Below are 19,502 nucleotides of genomic sequence, written 5' to 3'. Positions count from 1 at the left end.
TTTCTGGCATGGTACAGAAAGCTTTATACCTGCCTGTTATTCTTTTTCTTTTTTAATTGTCATTGATACTGTGATTACATTGAATATTCTAAAGCTATTCCACTTTTAAGGTTATACTAGCTTACTTTCAGTAACACACAAATCCCTTAACTCTGTATAGCTTCACCCCAATGATTTCCTTATTGAGTTCTCAAAATCATACCTTTATGTATCGTAGGTCAAAAACACAAGTTAGTTATAGTATTTTTATTAAATATATTTGTGTTTTAAATTACATGGGAAACAAGTTGTGGAGGTGTGCGCTGTTATTCTTTATGTTTTATAATATCTTATATGTTTATCTTTACCGTAATATATATTCATTCATACTGCTCTTTATTGTCTGTTCATTTTACTGTGAAGTATCCCATAAGGCATTTTTTAAAAGGATAGTCTACTGGTAAAATGTCCCAGCTTTTATCTGGAAATGTCATGATTTCTCCCTCACTTATAAGGGACAATGTTTTGAACATCAGATTTCTGTTCAAAAGTTTCTTCTTACATCATTTGCAATACGTTAATCTATTGCTTTCTGTCCTCTGAGTTTTCAGATAAGATTGCTGATTAATTTTGAGGGTTCTTGGAACATTACTAGCCACTTCTTTTGTTGCTTTCAAGATTTTCTCTATCTTTCTTTCAAAGGGTTTAATTATCATATAATTTGAGTTTGTTTCTTTGAGTTTCTCTTACTTGGAGTCTGTTGCGTTTGACATTCTTTACCATTATTGTCTCTATATAGTCTTCCTGATTCTTTTTGTCACCCTTTGAAATTCCAGTATGCGTAATATGGCTGCTTGATAGTGTTCCACAGCATTTTAGGCTTTGTTCTCATTACTTTACTTTTTTATCTATCATTTCCTAACTTAATAATATTAACACCCTTTCTTTGGTTTGCTGATAGTGTGTTCTTCCCCCAGCTCAAGTCTGCTTTTAAATATCTGTAGTCAATATTTTTTTTACTTCTATCTCTAGACACTTTTAGGTTTTAAAATAATTTTCCTTTTTTTTATTAAATTTGTTCACAACTTTTTGTGCTTCTTTTGTTTCTTCTATTAGCTGACTCTGAAACTTAATTCTAAATATTATGTTTTAGTACGACCACCATTTGGGCTGTCTACAAAAAGTTTCAGATCATAATTTCTTTTTAATTCTTAAAATGAGCCATATTTCTCGATTTCACTCTACAGTTTATCTCTAGACATCTTTAGGTTTTAAAATAATTTTACTCTTTAGATTAATAATTTTGTTCATAATTGTTTGTGCTTCTTTGCTTATTCTATTAGCTTATTAAGTATCTAAATTTTAAATATTACATTTTAGTAAGGCTGCCATTTGGGCTGTCAAAAAAAGCTTATTTTTTCGTAGTTTTTTTTTTGTAGTTGTTCTTAAAATGAGACATACTTCCCTATTTCACTCTGTAGTTTGTGATTTTGCCGGGGCTGAAAAAGAGCATTTAAATTTTAAAGTGCTGTAACTTTGAAAATAAGATTTTCTACTTCTATGGTTTGGTAGCGTTTTGTTTATTCATTGCATAGGCCCTTTCCCTCCTGTAAATCAGCTGTACTGAGCTTCTTCTGGGGTCTTTTTTGAGGCACATTGTTTTGGGGCACGCATCGTTAAAACCACATTTCATTTTATACATATATATATATATTTGTGTATATATATATACACACACACACATATATGTGTACGTGTATATATGATTAATATATATGATATATCAGATATATAATATATCAGATATAGTATATATAATATACAATATATAATATATATGTATATATAATATATAATATATGATATATATTATATATAGTATATATAATACATGCATTATATATAAGATATATAATATATTTTAATTATATATTATATATAATATAATATATGATATGTATAATATATTACATATTATATATGATACTATATATGTCTATATTATATATAATTTAATGATATATAATATATGATAGATTATATATTATATTGTACATGATTATATATGATTTATATATTATTAATAATATATATATGACTAATTTTGAAAGTTTTAGTCTACAAATGTCTTCAGAGAAAAAGAAGAACCGTCAGGAAAAACATATTTTTGCTTTTTATACCTACTGAAAGTTGGTTGCACAGAGGGACAAAGAGCCTGCATAATGTTTAGGGAATAAGACAATGACTATTCACCTCTGTCGGGACCGCCACTAGCAGAAGCAGCAATCGGCAAGTGAGTCCTCCTGAGATTTGGAGGACAGAGTCCTTTCTCTTTACCATGGCTCTTGCAAGCTGCTCCAGAAATATTTGGAAGGCAGCATCCCACTGTGGTGGTTAATAAGGAATAAGTAGCTGCTGCTGATCTGGGCTACAAAATTGATAAAATTTAATTTGTATTTACTTTGCAAATCTTTTTCTGGAAGCTGCAAAACTTCATGTAGACTCGGAATTGTATAGTAATTGCACCATACTAATCCTTCCACCGCATCTATTGTATACTTGTACAGACGGATATACAGTGATCCGTTGTACATTGCATAACTTACCCAGAATCTACTATCATTTTATTTTGTCCTATTTGTCTTTACACCTAAAGTATGCCTCACATAGAAGTCATAAATGTGACTCCTTCGTTTAAGGGTACACTTGCAACAACGTTTGCCTTTTTAAACAAGAGCTCACATTTACAGTTCTTACAAGTAAAATGTTACATACTCTGACGTTGACTTACATGTTTTCCATACGCTCTTTCTTCCGCTTGATCCTGAATTTATTTTTTGCTCGTTTAAAAAATTTGGCTAACTTTTTAAAACCTTCTGTTATATTTTTTATATTACAGTTAGGTGTGTTTGGGATTCCAATTATTATGGAAAACTTAAAATAGCCTACTATGAACAATACTAACTTGTGTGAATAATTTAGTGTTTAATGTCGACAATATAAAAATACGCTGCTCTTGTAATTTTCCATCCTTCTCAATTTATATTATTGTCTGTGATTATATCTGTCCACACAGACTGTTCATTAACAGTTAAGTTTGCCAGGGTTGAAATAGTAATAGCATTTTTCTTATAGAGAAGCTTTAGTCACAATTTCCTTCAGCTTTTCTTTACCCAGACATGTTTGCTTGAATTTCTTTTTACCAGTTATATATTTCAGGTTTGATAGCATTTTTCGGTTAAAACTTGGATATCCCACCACCTTCTGACTTCATGGTTTCAGCTGAACAATCATTTGTTATTTTAATCAAGACCTTCTTGTACTTAGCAAATTGCTATTCCTTATCTGCTTTTACAATTTTCTTTGTATTGGCTCTTGATTGCCTATAATGTTTTCTGATGTGGCTATCATTGACTATATTGTGGTTAAAGATTTTTGTCCTCTTTCAGATTGAGATTTTTAAGTTCAGGAAATGTTCAGCCATTTTTGCCTTACAAATTTTTGGCTTCTGTTATGCTTCATTTATAAGTTGTCCATATGGCATGTACCGGTGTACCACATGGTGTTCTATTTACTCTTTATTTTTTTTTTAATTTTTTTTTAAATTTTAGTCTTCAGACAGGGTTTTTTCAGTTTTTATTCCTTCAGATTGAAGGAATATTTACCTGCTCAAACTTGCTGTTAAACCCCTTTGTTATAGACATTACTTCGGTAGTTATCCCATTTTTTTTACGGGTTCTTTTGTAATTTGTCTCATTGATGATCTCATGTTATTCTTTCATCATTTGTCTATCATTTCTCTTTAGCCCTACTTAAGACTGCTGTTTTTAGTTCTTTGTCTATAAAATTTGGGACACACTTAATTCCTGCATTTAGTTTACATTGTTCATGGCTTTCTGTTTGTTTTTGTGTTTCTGCTTTTCAGAAAACTATATTTGAAATGTCATAATGTGCTAACACTGGAAGTTACCTCTGTATTTGAAATGTCATAATGTGCTAACTCTGAATGCTTTTTGTTATTTCTGAAATGTAATGTGTTAGTTATTAAAAGCTTAGCTTGCATTCCATTGGCACTTTGAATAAGAGCAATATGAAAACTATCACTTTTCAAAACAGGGTATGTATTAAAATTCTCCTTTAACTCTCAGCGGGATTGTTTATCTTTCTCTCCTAACATTCACTTTCTTCTCACTCTGAAGCTACAGATAAACTTGAGGGTTAAAGTATATTGTTTTACGTTTCTTTTAGAATTTTACTGTTGTAAAAATATGCATGATTTTCTAAGTGCTTCAGTATGTTAAACTGCTTTTGAATATTCAGATTTTTACAAATACTAATCTCTCTAAATTTTGTTCCTGTTTATCCTTAGCCTAGTGTAAAAAATAACAGTATTTTTTGTACTCAGCAACTTAAATATTTGTGACAAATTCCTGGAATTTCCAACCAAGAGTGACTTCTGAGTTAGGCAAAGGAGAAATAAATGTTTATTTTATCAAATTTTCTTATGTCCTCTGGAAAGACTGGGGAAAAAAAAAAAAAAAAAAAAACAATTTACCACATAAAGGCTTCTTTGCTTTTTCCAGGAGCAGGAATCAAGTCCTCATTTCGATAGTGTGGATTTCAATTCTGAAGGTTTCATTTGTGCCTAGGAAGTGATATAACAATCCTTAAAGAAAAAAAATTACCATTTTATAATTGTCTTTCTGGATTAAATGTTTACTTGGTTGATATAAACTATTGATTTTCAGGGTCCAGACTGTCTTTGATGGTTTGAACCTTCTTTTTGTTTGTTTTTTTGGAATGTTTTGAAACTGCCATCCCTGCAGTTTTGCTTTTATTTTTGTCTATAAATCACTGTTTTCAAATTTCAGAGTTTATGGTTATTTATGAGGTTTATGTTTTGTCTCTTCTTTAAAGTACTTAAAGTGAATGTTACAATTCCAATTTTGAATCCCAGAGGTTAGGTTTTTCTTTTAATGGTTATGTTACAAAGTTTTTGGTTTTCTTTAAGTGAAATTATCAATTTTGTAGAAAATGTATGAGGTAAGATTCTCAGTTATAAAGTACAGTTTGATTTTTATAAAACAAATATACAGTAAGTGGCTTACAAAGTGACTTTCAAATAAATATCTAAAGAAAATAATAAGAAAATAATGTAAGCATGCAGCAAGATCAATAAGTACACTGATTCCTGGTGGAAGCTGGTATAAATTGTTTTCAAAAATCCAGCTACCTGTGGCTGCAGCAGACTGTAGAAGGGGAAAATTATAAAGTATAAGCCCATAGAGGTAACAGACAGTCCATGTGATTGTCTGGGGTTTTTATAGGCCTGCAGATTTTACTTTAGGTTTCACTCTACTCTAACCCTGGTTCATGACTGAAAGTGGTATTGGTAAGGTTCTTACTAGCATCTATTGCTGAGAGGTTAGAAATGCTGCTAAATATACTAAAATCTTGAGTGTCAGGCACCTTTGAGAAGTTAACAGTGTTGAAACATCTGTTGATAAAATTATTTTTAGTAGCTCACATTTGTAACTCTTTGATATTAGAGTTTGAAGATTTCTTAACTCCAACTTTTGTTTCCATAAAGCAGAAGGATTTGAAAAAGCGTATATAATTTCCATTGATTCAACTTAGGGTAAACATTAATAAAGTAAGGTCAGTTCAGTTAATCATGATTAGAAATTAAACAATATATTTTCTATTTCTCTGTTTTTCCTTCCAATTACTTTTTCAACGTTTTTGTAATACATGAATGTCAAAAAATAACACCTTTTTCAGCCTCTGTTTTGGAGGTACCAAGGGAGAAAAGTCAATGAATGGCATTTGGGACAGAGCTGATCTTTAGTACAGTTGAAAGGCATAAATAATACACGTGCATACAGGTGCATTGGTGCACTATATAATGGATACACATTGTGCATTCAGAAAGCACAATGTGTATCCATAATATAGTCATGAATGATCCCAGTCATAATATAGTCAAGAATGATCATAGGATATTACAATAAGTGAGCCAAATGAAAGCAAAGTTTTCAAGGATTATAGCTGGGGCTAGAGGATTTTCAATTTTGCTAAATTTATTTAGTAGAACCAACGCTCAATTATCTCCTACATTTAAAAAAAAATTGATAGAAGTTTGCATAGTGGGCATCTTTGATCAGAATTATTTGTTCTCTGCCTTGTTCGAACATAATAAAATAATGCATTCACAAGGAAAGCATATTAGACAGTAAGAGAAAACAAAAATCAATGAATGAGGAAACTGATGTAATAGGAACAATTTCTAAAAATGTTAAGATAAATCCAAAAGGAGGTGAATTTCTACAATGGAAAATCTTTTTCATTTGAATCAAAAATTTGTTTCAGAACGTGAGCAACTAGCAGCAACCTGGTAATTATCCACATTTACACTGCTTCCCTAGTTCCCACTTAGCACCTGAGCTGTAGGCTCTGTTGTTGATGTTAGGGCCTTCTCCACTTGGCAGAACTCCTACCCATATAGGGCTTGGTTTTTCTCCAAGATTAATAAAATGCCATTGAATACCTAAAAGGAAAAGGCAAGATTAACTTTTTTTTTGCTTAATATACTAAAGGAGAGCTCTGCTGTTAAGACACATTCTTGGAACAATGTGGAGAGTGTGAAATTGAGGCATTGGAGACATTAAGTGGTGTACAGAAGCTGGCACTATTTGTAGAAACAAAGTTGTTCAGGTAAAGCTTGTAGTGAAAGAGGAATATTTATTGAAGCCTGTGACTGACCTGATTTTTCAAAGTGCTGGCACTGTTTTATTATTATTACTGTTACTATTACTATTACTACCTGTAACAGTTTTTTTCACTGAGGGAGCTAGGCTTTATAGATTAAGTAAATTTAAACATGATGTTCATGGGTACATTTTACAATGATTACAGAACCAGTATCTACTAAAAATTTCTGAAAGTTTAAATTGTCATTTTCTAAGAAGACATAATACACCTTCGTTTTTAAAGAAATGGAGAGTGTTTACTATTTGGTAGCCATTTGTTAAATAATTCTTCTGATACATGTTCTATAGACTTGGAAGAAAGTAAATAGAAAAATAAGTACTTTAAAAGTGTTTTTTTGTTCATTTGTTTGTTTTTTGTTTTTTGTTTTTTTCACATAGATGGGTATGGACCACTGAAGCATGTATGCACATGTTTATATATGTCAGGATTTTTGTATGAAATTAGTTTACAATGTCACCATCGAACAAGCTGACTTATTAAAAGAAGGCTTACAGTTTTAGTATTTATTAAAAGAATGCTTTTTGTTTGTATCCTAGGGATAGTGATCAGCTCAAGACCTGAAGGAAGAAGATGGGTGACTTCTCCATTTCCAACTGAGGTACCGTGTTCATCTCACTGGGGAGTGTTATCAAGTGGCTGCGGGACAGTGGATGCAGTGCACGGAGTATGACTCAAAGCAAGGTGAGACATCACCTCACCCAGGAAGCAAAAGGGGTCAGGGAATTCCCTTTCCTAGTCAAAGAAAGGTGTGACAGACGGCACCTGAAAGATCAAGTCACTCCCACCCTAATACTGCACTTTTCCAACGGTCTTAGCAAATGGCACACCTGAACATTATATCCTGTGAATCGGTTGGAGGATCCTATGCCCACAGAGCCTCACTCATTGCTAGCATAGCAGCCTGAGATCAAACTGCAAGGTGGAAGTGAGGCTGAGGGAGGGGCGCTCACCATTGCTGAGGCTTGAGCAGGTAAAGGAAGGGGCTGGGAAGGTCAAACTGGGTGGAGCCACCCACAGCTCAAGGAAGCCTGCCTGCCTCTGTAGATTCCACCTGTGGGGGCAGGGTATAGCCAAACAAAAGGCAGCAGAAACCTCTGCAGGGTTAAATGTCCCTGTCTGACAGCATGGAGGAGAGTAATGTTTCTCCCAGCACACAGCTGGATATCTGAGATCGGACAGACTGCCTCCCCAGGTTGGTCCTGGATCCCCAAGTAGCCTAACTGGGAGGCACCCAACAGTAGGGGCAGAATGACACCTCACGTGGTTGGGTAATTCCCTGAGACAAAACTTCCAGAGGAATGATCAGGCAGCAACATTTGCTGTCCACCAATATCTGCTGTTCTGCAGCCTCCGCTGCTGATACCCAGGGAAACAGGGTCTTGGGTGGACCTCCAGCAAACTCCAACAGACCTGCAGCTGAAGGTCCTGACTGTTAGAAGGAAAACTAACAAACAGAAAGAATACCCACACCAAAACCCCATCTGTACATCACCATCATCAAAGACCTAAGATAGTTAAAACCACAAAGATGGGCACAAAATAGAGCAGAAAAAAATGGAAGCTCTAAAAATCAGAGCACCTCTCCTCCTCCAAAGGAACACAACTTCTCACCAGCAATGGAACAAAGCTGAATGAAGAATGGCTTGGACGAGTTGAGGGAAGAAGGCTTCAGATGATCAAACTACTCTGGGTTAACGGAGGAACTTCAAACCCATGACAAAGAAGTTAAAAACCTTGGAAATAATTAGAGGAATGGGTAACCAGAATAACCAATGCAGAGAAGTCCTTAAAGGACGTGATGGGGCTGAAAACCAAAGCACAAGATCTACTTGAGGAAGGCACAAGCCTCAGTAGCTGATTCAATCAACTGGAAGAAAGGGTATTAGTGATGGAAAATCACACAAATGGAATGAAGTGAGAAGAGAAGTTTAGAGATAAAAGAATAATAAAAATAAAAGGAACAAAGGCTCCAAGAAATATGGGACTATGTGAAAAGACCAAATCTATGTCTGATTGGTGTACCTGAAAGTGACATGGAGAATGGAACAAAGATGGAAAACTCTCTGCAGAATATTATCCAGGAGAACTTCCCCAATCTAACAAAGCATTCCAACATTCAAGTTCAGGAAACACAGAGAACACCACAAAGATACTCCTTGAGAAGGGCAACTCCAACACACATAATTTTCAGATTCGCCAAAGTTGAAATGAGGGGAAAAAATTGTTAAGGGCAGCCAGTGAGAAAGGTCGGGTTACCCACAAAGGGAAGCCCATCAGGCCAACAACAGATCTCTCAGCAGAAAGTGTACAAGCCAGAAGAGAGTGGGTGCCAATATTAAACATTCTTAAAGAAAATAATTTTCAATCTAGAATTTTACATCCAGCCAAACTAAGCTTCATAAGTGAAAGAGAAACAAAATCCTTTATGGACAAGCAAACGCTGGGAGATTTTGTCATCATCAGGCCTGCCCTAAAAGAGCTCCTGAAGGAAGCGCTAAACATGGAAAGGAGAAACTGGTACCAGCCACTGTCATTACATGAAAAATTTGAAGGCCATCGAGGCTAGGAAGAAACTGCATCAACTAATGAGCAAAATGATCCGCTAACATCATAATGACAAGATCAGATTCACACATAACAATATTAACCTTAAATGTAAATGGGCTGAATGCTCCAATTAAAAGATGCAGACTGGCAAGTTGGATAAAGAGTCAAGACACATCAGTGTGCTGTATTCAGGAAACCCATCTCACGTGCAGAGACACATATAGGCTCAAAATAAAGGGATGGAGGAAGATCTACCAAGCAAATGGAAAACAAAAAAAGGCAGGGGTTGCAATCCGAGTCCTGATAAAACAGACTTTAAACCAACAAAGATCAAAAGAGACACAGAAGGCCATTACATAATGGTAAAGCAATCCATTCAACAAGAAGAGCTAACTATCCTAAATATATATGCACCCAATACAGGAGCACCCAGATTCATAAAGCAAGTCCTGAGTGACCTACAAAGATACTTATAATCACACACCATAATGGAAGACTGTAACACCACATTGTCAACATTAGACAGATCAATGAGACAAAAAGATCACAAAGATATCCAGGAATTGAACTCAGCTCGGCACCAAGCGGACCTAATAGACATCTACAGAATTTTTCATCCCAAATCAACAGAATATACATTCTTTTCAGCACCGCGTATCACACCTATTCCAAAATTTACCACATAGTTGGAACAAAAGCATGCCTCAGCACATGTAAAGGAACAGAAATTATAGCAAACTGTCTCTCAGAGCACGGTGCCATCAAACTAGAGCTCAGGATTAGGAAACTCACTCAAAACCGCTACACTACATGGAAACTGAGCAACCGGTTCCTAAATGACTACTGGGTACACAGCAAAATGAAGGAAGAAATAAAGATGTTCTTTGAAACCAACGAGATCAGGGACAAAACATAGCAGACTATCTGGGACACATTCAAAGCAGTGTGAAGAGGTAAATTTATAGCACTAAATTCCCACAATAGAAAGCAGGAAATAAATATCTAAGATTCACATCCTAATATCACAATTAAAAGAACTAGAGAAGCAATACCAAACACATTCAAAAGCTAGCAGGAGGCAAGAAATAACTATGATCAGAGCAGAACTGAAGGAGATGGAGACACTAAAAACCCTTCAAAAAATCAGTTCATCTAGGAGCTGTTTTTTTAAAAAACATCAATAAAATTGACAGACCACTAGCAAGACTAATACAGAAGAAAAGATAGAAGAATCAAATAGATGCAACAAAAAATGTAAAGGGAATATGATCACTAATCCCACAGAAATACAAACTACCATCCGAGAGTACTATAAACACCTCTACGCAAATAAACTTGAAAATCTAGAAGAGATGGATAAATTCCTCAACACATACAACCTCCCAAGTCTAAACCAGGAAGAAGTTGAATCTCTTGATAGACCAATAACAAGCTCTGAAATTGAGGAAATAATTAATAGCTATACAACCAAAAAAATTCCAGGACCAGATGGATTCAGAGCTGAATTCTACCAGAGGTGCAAGGAAGAGCTGGTACCATTCCTTCTGAAACTATTCCAATCAATAGAAAAAGAGGGAATCTTCTCTAAGTCATTTTAGGAGGCCAGCATCATCCTGACACTGAAGCCTGGCAGAGACACAACAAAAAAAGCGAAATTTAGACCAATATCAATGATGAACATCGATGCAAAAATCCTCAAGAAAATACTGACAAACAGAATCCAGCAGCACATCAAAAAGCTTATCCACCATGATCAAGTGGGCTATCTCCCTGGGATGCAAGGCTGGTTCAACATACGAAAATCAATAAATGTAATCCAGCACATAAACAGAAGAAACGACAGAAACCACATGGTTATCTCAATAGATGAGGGAAAGGCCTTTGACAAAATTCAACAATCCTGCATGCTAAAAGTTCTCAATAAATTAGGTATTGATGGGACGTATCTCAAAATAATAAGAGCTATCTATGACAGACCAACAGATGATATCATACAGAATGGGCAAAAACTGGAAGCATTCCCTTTGAAAACTGGCACAATACAGTGATGTCCTCTCTCACCACTCCTGTTCAACATAGTGTTGGACGTTCTGGCCAGGGCATTCAGGCAGGAGAAGGATATAAAGGGTATTGAATTAAGAAAAGAGGAAGTCAAATTGTCCCTGTTTGCAGATGATAAGATTGTATATTATCTGTCCCCATCATCTCAGCCCAAAATTGCCTTAAGCTGAAAGGCTACTTCAGCAAGGTCTCAGGATACAAAATCAATGTGCAAAAATCACAGGCATGCTTAGACACCAATAACAGACAAACACAGAGCCAAATCATGAGTGAAATCACATTCACAATCGCTTCAAAGAGAAAAAAATAGATTCACCAAAGTTGAAATGAAGGAAAAAAATGTTAAGGGCAGCCAGAGAGAAAGGTTGGGTTACCCACAAAGGGAAGCCCATCAGACTAAAAGCGGATCTCTTGGCAGAAACTCTACAAGCCAGAAGAGAGTGGGGGCCAATATTCAACATTCTTAAAGAAAAGTATTTTCCATCCAGAATTTCACACCCAGCCAAACTAAGCTTCATAAGTGAAGGAGAAATAAAATGCTTTACAGACAAGCAAATACTCAGAGATTTTGTCACCACCAGGCCTGCTCTAAAAGAGCTCCTGAAGGAAGCACTAAAAATGGAAAGGAACAACAGGAACCAGCCACTGCAAAAACAGGCCAAATTGTAAAGACCGTCGAGGCTAGGAAGAAACTGCATCAATAAAGAGCAAAATAACCAGCTAACATCATAATGACAGGATCAACTTCACACATAACAATATTAACTTTAAATGTAAATGGGCTAAATGCTCCAATTAAAAGACACAGACTGGCAAGTTGGAGAAAGGGTCAAGACCCATCAGTGTCCTGTATCCAGGAAACCCGCCTCATGTGCAGAGACACATATAGGCTGTAAATAAAAGGATGGAGGAAGATCTACCAAGCGAATGGAAAACAAAAAAAGGCAGTGGTTGCAATCCGAGTCCTGATAAAACGGACTTTAAACCAACAAAGATCAAAAGAGGCAAAGAAGGCCATTACATCATGGTAAAGGGATCAATTCGAAAACAAGAGCCAACTATCGTAAATATGTATGCACCCAATATGGGAGCACCCAGATTCATAAAGCAAGTCCTGAGTGACCTACAAAGAGACTTAGACTCCCACACTATAATAATGAGATATTTTAAAACCCCATTGTCAACATTAGATAGATCAACGAGACAGAAAGTTAACAAGGATACCCAGGAATTGAACTCAGCTCTGCACCAAGCAGAACTAATAGATATCTACAGAACTCTCCACCCCAAATCAACAGAATATACAGTTTTTTCAGCACCACACCACACCTATTCAAAAATTGACCATATGGTTAGAAGAAAAGCACTCCTCAGCAAATGTAAAATAACAGAAATTATAACAAACTCTCTGTCAGACCACAGTGCAATCAAACTAGAACTCAGGATTAAGAAACTCACTCAACTGAACAACCTGCTCCTGATTGACTACTGGGTACATAACGAAACGAAGGCAGAAATAAAAATGTTCTTTGAATCCAAGGAGAACAAAGACACAACATACCAGAATCTCTGGGACACATTTGAAGCAGTGTGTAGAGGGAAATTTACAGCACTAAATGCCCACAAGAGAAAGCAGGAAAGATCCAAAATTGACACCCTAACATCACAATTACAAGAACTAGAAAAGCAAGAGCAAATACATCCAAAAGCTAGCAGAAGGCAAGAAATAACTAAAATCACAGCAGAACTGAAGGAAATAGAGACAAACAAACAAACAAACAAAAAAACCCTTCAAGAAATTAATGAATCCAGGAGCAGGTTTTATGAAAAGATCAACAAAATTGGTAGACCACTAGCAAGAATAATAAAGAAGAAAAGAGAGAAGAATCAAATAGACACAATAAAAGATGTTAAAGGGCATATCACCACCAATCCCACAGAAATACAAACTACCATCAGAGAATACTGCAAACACCTCTACACAAAGAAACTAGAAAATCTAGAAGAAATGGAGAATTGCTCAACACCTACACCCTACCAAGACTAAACCAGGAAGAAGTTGCAACTCTGAATAGATCAAAAACAGGCTCTGAAATTGTGGCAGTAATCAATAGCTTACCAACCAAAAAGAGTACAGGACCAGATAGATTCACAGCCGAATTCCATGAGAGGTACAAGGAGGAAATGGTAACATTCCTTCTGAAACTATTCCAATCAATAGAAAACGAGGGAGTCCTCCCTAAATCATTTTAGGAGGCCAGCATCATCCTGACACCAAAGCCGGGCAGAGACACAAACAAAAAAGAGAATTTTAGACCAATATCCTTGATGAACATTGATGCAAAAATCCTCAATAAAATACTGGCAAACCGAATCCAGCAGCACATTAAAAAGCTTATCCACCATGATCAAGTGGGCTTCATCCCTGGGATGCAAGGCCGGTACAACATATGCAAATCAATAAATGCAATCCAGCATATAAACAGAACCAACGACAAAAACCACATGATTACCTCAATAGATGCAGAAAAGGCCTTTGCCAAAATTTAACAATGCTTCATGTTACAATCTGTCAATAAATTAGGTATTGATGGGACGTATCTCAAAATAATAAGAGCTATCTATGACAAAGCCACAGCCAATATCATACTGAATGGGCAAAAACTGGAAGCATTCCCTTTGAAAAATGGCACAAGAAACAGATGCCTTCTCTCACCACTCCTATTCAACATAGTTTTGGAAGTTCCCGTCAGGGCAATTAGGTAGGAGAAGGAAATAAAGTGTATTCAATTAGGAAAAGAGGAAGTCAAATTGTCCCTGTTTACAGGTGACATGATTGTATATCCAGAAAACCTCATTGTCTCAGCCAAAATCTCCTCAAGCTGATAAGCAACTTCAGCAAAGTCTCAGGATACAAAATCAATGCACAAAAATCACAAGCATAGTTATACACCAATAACAGACAAATACAGAGCCAAATCATGAGTGAACTCCCATTCACAATTGCTTCAAAGACAATAAAATACCTAGGAATCCAACTTACAAGGGATGTGAAGGAGCTCTTAAAGGAGAACTACAAACAACTGCTCAATGAAATAAAAGAGGATACAAACAAATGGAAGATCTTTCCATGCTCATGGGTTGGAAGGATCAATATCGTGACAATGGCCATGCTGTCCAAGGGAATTTTCAGACTCAATGCCATCCCCATCAACCTATCAATGACTTTCTTTACAGAATTGGAAAAAAACTACCTTAAATTTCATATGGAACCAAAAAAGAGCCCGAATCACCAAGTCAATCCTAAGCCAAAACAACAAAGCTGGAGGCATCATGCTACCTATCTTCAAACTATACTACAAGGCTACAGTAACCAAAAGAGCATAGTTCTGGTACCAAAACAGAGATATAGATCAATGGAACAGAAGAGAGCCCTCAGAAATAATGCCACATATCTACAACTAACTGACCTTTGACAAACCTGAGAAAAACAAGCAATGGGGAAAGGATTCCCTATTTAATAAATGGTGTTGGGAAAACTGGCTAGCCATACGTAGAAAGCTGAAATTGGATCCTTTCATACACCTTACACAAAAATTAATTCAAGATGGATTAAAGACTTACGTGTTAGACCTAAAACCATAAAAACCCTAGGAAAAAACCTAGGCAACACCATTCAGGACATAGTCATGAACAAGGACTTCATGTCTAAAACACCAAAAGCAAAGGCAACAAAAGCCAAAATTGACAATTGGGACCTAATTAAACTAAAGAGCTTCTGCACAGCAAAACAAACTACCATCAGAATAAACAGGCAACCTACAAAATGGGAGAAAATTTTCACAACCTATTCATCTGACAAAGGGTTAATATCCAGAATCTACAAAGAACTCAAACAAATTTAGAAGAAAAAACAAATAACCCCATCAAAAATTGTGCAGAGGACATGAACAGACACTTCTCAAAAGAAGACATTTATACAGTGAAAAAATACATGAAAACATGCTCACCATCACCGACCATCAGAGAAATTCAAATCAAAACACCAATGAGATACCATCTCACACCAGTTAGAATGGCAGTCATTAAAAAGTCAGGAAACAGCAGGTGCTGGAGAGGATGTGGAGAAATAGGAACACTTTTACACTGTTGGTGGGACTGGAAACTAGTTCAACCATTGTGGAAGCCAGTGTGGGGATTCTTCAGGGATCTAGAACTAGAAATACCATTTGACCCAGCCATCCCATTACTGAGTATATAACCAAAGGACAGTAAATTATGCTGCTATAAAGGCACACGCAGAAGTATGTTTATTGTGGCACTATTCACAATAGCAAAGACTTTGAACCAACCAAAATGTCCAACAACGATAGACTGGATTAAGAAAATGCGGCACATATACACCATGGAATATCTTGCAGGCAGAAAAAAATGATGAGTTCATGTGCTTTGTAGGACATGGATGAAACTGGAAATCATCATTCTCAGTAAACAATCACAAGGACAAACAACCAACACCACATATTCTCACTGATAGGTGGGAATTGAACAATGAGAACACATGGACACAGGAAGGGGAACATCACACTCAGGGGACTGCTGTGGGGTGGGGGGAGGGTGGAGGGGGGAGAGATAGCATTAGGAAATATACCTAATGCTAAATGACGAGTTAATGGGTGTGGCACGCCAACATGGCACATGGATACATATGTAACAAACCTTCACACTGTGCACATGTACCTAAAACTTAAAGAGTAATAATAAAAAATAAAATAAAGTAAGAGAATAAAATACCTAGGAATCCAACTTACAAGGGATGTGGAGCACATCTCCTAGGGGAACTGCAAACCACTGCTCAATGAAATAAAAGAGGATACACACAAATGGAAGAACATTCCATGCTCATGTGTAGGAAGAATCAATATCATGAAAATGGCCATACAGCCCAAGGTAATTTATAGGTTCAGTGACATTCCCATCAAGCTACCAATGACTTTCCTCACAGAATTGGAAAAGGAAACTATTTTGAAGTTCACCTGGAACCGAAAAAGAGCCTTCATTGCCAAGACAATCCTAGGCCAAAAGAACAAAGCTGGAGCCATCATGTTCCTGACTTCAAACAAGACTACAAGGCTACAGTAGCCAAAACAGCATGATACTGGTACCAAAACAGAGATGTAGATCAATGAAACAGAACAGAGCCCCAGAAATAATGCTGCATATCTACAACCATCTGATCTGTGACAAACCTGACAGAAACAAGCAATGGGGAAACGATTCCCTATTTAACAAATGGTACTGGGATAATTGGCTAGCCACATGTAGAAAGCTGTAACGGGATCAATTCCTTGCACCTTATACAAAAATTCATTCAAGATGGATTAAAGACTTAAATATTAGACCTTAAGCCATAAAAACCCTGGAGGAAAACCTGGACTATACCATTCAGGATGTAGGCATGGGCAAGTGTTTTGTGGCTATAACACCAAAAGCAATGGCAACAAAAGCCAAAATTGACAAATGGGATCTAATTAAACTAAAGAGCCTCTGCACAGCAAAAGAAACTACCATCAGAGTGAACAGGCAACCTACAGAATGGGAGAAAATTTTCAGAATCTACTCATCTGACAAAGGACTAATATCCAGAATCTACAAAGAACTCCAAAAAATTTACAAGAAAATAAAAACCCATCAAAAAGTGGGTGAAGGACATGAACAGACACTTCTCGAAAGAAGACATTTATGCAGCCAAAAGACACATGAAAAAGTGCTCACCACCACTGGCCATCAGAGAAATGCAAATCAAAACCACAATGAGTTACCATCTCAAACCAGTTAGAATGGTTATCATTAAAAAGTCAGGAAACAACAGGTGCTGGAGAGGATATGGAGAAATAGGAACACTTTTACACTGTTGGTGGGACTGTAATCTAGTTCAACCACTGTGGAAGTCAGTGTGGGGATTCCTCAGGGATCTAGAACTAGAAATACCATTTGACCCAGCAATCCCATTACTGGGTATATTCCCAAAGGATTACAAATCATGCTGCTGTAAAGACACATGCACACGTATATTTATTGTGGCACTATTCACAATAGCAAAGACTTGGATCCAAGCTGAATGTCCAGCAATGATAGACTGGATTAAGAAACTGTGGCATATATACCTCATAGAATACTATGCAGCCATAAAAGATTATGAGTTCATATCGTTTGTAGGGACAAGGTTGAAATTGGAAATCATCATTCTCAGTAAACTCTCACAAGGAGAAAAAACCAAACCCTGCATGTTCTCACTCATAAGTGGGAATTGAACAGTGAGAACACATGGACACAGGATGGGGAACATCAGACACTGGAGCCTGTTTTGGGGTAGGGGGCATGGGGAGGGATAGCATTTGGAGACATACCTAATGTTAAACGATGAGTTAATGGGTGCAACACACCAACATGGCACTTGTATACATATGTAACCGACCTGCACGTTATGCACATGTACCCTATAACTTAAAGTGTAATAAAAGAAAATGCTTTTTGAGAATACTTACAAACTGTTTAATTTGCCATCCCTTTATATATTTTTATGTATGCCCATATATGTGTGTGTGTGTGTGTGTGTGTGCGCGTATATGTATATATAAATATGAAAGGGAGGTTACAAGTACTTATGCACGTGATCACAGTAGGCTGCCTGCAAGCTGAGCAAAAAGGAGAGCAAGTCTGAGTCCCAAACCTGAAGAACTTGGAGTCCACTGTCCGAGAGAAAATGTATCCAGCATAGAAGAAAGACATATGCTTTGGAAGCTAGGCCCATCTCACTTTTTGACATGTCTCTGTCTGAGATCTTCCCATTGACTCAAATGTTAATTTTTTGGGGGGAAACACCCAAGAAATGCATCCAGGACTAATAATCTGTATCCCACAATCCAATGAATTAGACACTCAGTATTAACCATCACAAATCCACCCCTTGTTAACTTGAATCGAAATGCATCTTCTGCTATAAAACGTAATCTTGAAATGCAGAACAAAAATGAGGTAATAATTACACCTAACATAATTCAATTATCCTCTTACAACCAGGAATGCAACAACACCCAATCAAAACACTATTTCATGAAGTTTGCAATATGCAAATGTTGATAAGAACTCAATAAATCTCATGTAGCATGATAAAGGAAAATAAAAAATATTTTCTCAGTACGTGTGTATACATGCACAATATTTTTTTTTTTAGCAAAAGAAGGAGGAAACACTTAAGACAATTAACGTCCTCATTTCTGCAGCTGGTCACATGTTTATAGCAGGTTTGGATGACTAACTTCTTCTACTAGCCATTCTGTGTTCCTTTTGTCTTCTGCAAGCTCCTCAGCAGGTTGCGGTTTTTATTGTTCTGTTGTAGTTTTTGTTGCTCTTTTTGTTGTTGTTAACCTGGTGAGTGACCAAAACCTTAATACCTGAAGGGTCTGATCCAACTGTAGCCCTGCCAGGATTGGGCTGTTGTAGTTTTCCACTGACATTAATCACACTTCATGGTAATTCTAAAACACATGTTAATGCATCTTCTGTATGTTATACCACTCTTTCTTCCCTCCATCGTGGAGTTGTAGGCTGATTTCATCTTGACGGTTCAGGTCAATCAACCCAGTCAACACTTTAAGTGCCTTTTTAGAATGTTGACATAAAGGGAGGAGGAGGCCCAGGTGTCCAGGTGGCAATCTTGACTTCCACTTTAATGTAATCATTATTGTTTCATCTGGTGGCGGTAGTTTTCCTTGGGGAGTTAAGGCCTCTAGACCAGCAGAACATAATATCATAAAAAAAACAGGAAACAAAAGTGTTGCTAGTGAAACACCAGTAGTGACAGTGAGTGGCAAAATTTCTACTTCCATCACTTGCTACCTGGATCAGTGAATTCTGACTATGGAAGTAACAATACCATATATTGGATGCTGATTCAGAGAATACGTGGTCTTCGGGAGAACTTTGCAATAGCCCTGCAATGTATTGTTACATAGTTGACGTCGCAATTGTAACTTTAAAAGGCCACTTCAGAATCCTATTAATTTAGTTGCTTCAGGATAATGAGAAACGTGGTAAGATCAATAGATATAATGAGCAGGAGCCCATGGCCACATTTGTTT

This window comes from Pongo abelii, chromosome Y (genome assembly GCF_028885655.2).
Source record: "Pongo abelii isolate AG06213 chromosome Y, NHGRI_mPonAbe1-v2.0_pri, whole genome shotgun sequence".
NCBI lineage: Eukaryota > Metazoa > Chordata > Mammalia > Primates > Hominidae > Pongo > Pongo abelii.
This window is presented reverse-complemented; position numbering follows the sequence as displayed.